This window comes from Lepidothrix coronata, unplaced genomic scaffold, assembly GCF_001604755.1.
Source record: "Lepidothrix coronata isolate B3197 unplaced genomic scaffold, Lepidothrix_coronata-1.0 Scaffold474, whole genome shotgun sequence".
In the NCBI taxonomy this organism is placed as follows: domain Eukaryota; kingdom Metazoa; phylum Chordata; class Aves; order Passeriformes; family Pipridae; genus Lepidothrix; species Lepidothrix coronata.
The window spans coordinates 31,026-32,435 of record NW_016690654.1 but is presented as its reverse complement, the minus strand read 5'-3'; the positions used below and the strand labels follow the sequence as shown (position 1 = coordinate 32,435).

The 1,410-nt window shown below is 50.9% G+C and overlaps 2 long non-coding RNA genes across 3 annotated transcripts in view; both read left to right on the top strand.

Moving 5' to 3' along the window:
- LOC108510087 overlaps positions 1–492 on the top strand; it is an 8,012-nt gene extending 7,520 nt beyond the window's left edge. For both annotated transcript variants that reach the window (XR_001878740.1, XR_001878739.1), the window contains one exon: positions 482–492. This is a non-coding gene — a long non-coding RNA (uncharacterized LOC108510087). The remainder of the gene's footprint in view (positions 1–481) is intronic.
- A 367-nt stretch (positions 493–859) lies between these two features.
- LOC108510088 lies at positions 860–1,404 on the top strand. Its single transcript, XR_001878741.1, has 3 exons — positions 860–929; positions 1,117–1,194; positions 1,270–1,404. It is a non-coding gene; the product is annotated as an uncharacterized LOC108510088 (long non-coding RNA).
- The last annotated feature ends 6 nt before the right edge of the window (positions 1,405–1,410 follow it).

Genomic DNA, 1,410 nt, shown 5'->3' with positions numbered 1-1,410 from the left:
CTGCTCCGTGGATCAGTGGGTAGATGGAATATTGCTCAGTCTCCCATCCCCCTGTCAGTTCCCTCAGGCAGTCGAGCCGATGGCTGTACGGTCCTGCCGGATGCAGCAGGTGTACAGAACTCCTGTGCCATCATGTGCAAGTGAGCTCATCCAGCAGCCGGGCTTCAATGGGATAAGAGCTCTCCTTTTCTTTTTTTTAATGGGATTTCTCAAGCTATTCCTGCTTTATTGAAGCATCAGCTTTAGCATCCAAAGAAGCAGAGCTGTATATGGCAATGAAGAGGGTTACACTCACCTGCAGGGTTTTTAAATTTAATAACTTGGTGTTGGTAAGGTTCTCTTATAATTGATCTTCTTTTCTATTCCTTAGGAGCCTTGCATCTTTTGGGATCTCTTGATCATCTCAACAGCAGCGTGGCATTTTTTTCATAAGTGTTATCTGGTCCTCAGGTGAGGCTGCTCTGTGTTGAAGATGCTACAGACACTCAGGTTTGCAAGTAGTCAGTGGGGAGTTACAGTCCAGAGCTGGAGGGAGGGCTGGGGTGCCAGCTTACATCTTGCCAGGGGTGTTTTGAAGGTAGTATGGGTGTAAAGCAGTGTCCAGGAGCCCCCTAAATGCCTGTGAAGGCACCCACTGACTTTTCAGATGTGCCACTTAAGTTTTCCTCTGGTTCACCCAGCTATTCTGTGCCATTACAGCTGCAGTCTTTGGCTGCAGGCAGTGACCCTGGGGGGTTTGCCTGAAGAGAAGGGAGGCTCTTTCAGCTCTCCCCATCTGTCTGGGTGAGCTACCCTAGGAAAGCCATCATTTCAGGCAGTGTCTCAGTCTGTACATTTGCCTTTGGCTTTTTTACTTTGCAGACAATGTGTGCAGCCTTAGAGGGCCGGAGTCACCTGCCAGTTAGGTTTGATGGTCTTCAGCTGTCCTTGTGAGTAATACTCTAGTACTACGATTGTCATCAATTAAGGCTGGACCTTTTCCAGCTGCATGTGCTATCTGGCCTTCCTTTGGCCAAGGAGGAGCATTGAGGTTCAGTAAGGGAGGTAGGGAGGAGGTGCTGGGGTCTCCCTTTTTTTTTCGGAAACACCCCGTAACTGTTTTTCTCCCTCCCCCAGGTACGGCACACGGTGACGGCAGCAGCCTCTGACTGGGGTTGGAGCCTGTGGCCCGAGAACCTCTCAGCTCAGGGGAGGGTGAGTAGCCAATTGCAGGGTTATCTCCCACGTGCTGCCCAACTCTTGTGTCAGTTTTGGTTTCCTTTCTCTCAGGGAAACCGAGTCAGGGATCACAGGACCCTCTGAGCCAGCCGGGCGTCCTTCCTTCCCATCGAAGATGGATTTATATCCCCAGCTGTGGGAAAGATAAGTGGAGGACTAGCACCTGGAGAGGGGATGAGAGCTGGGTCCAGT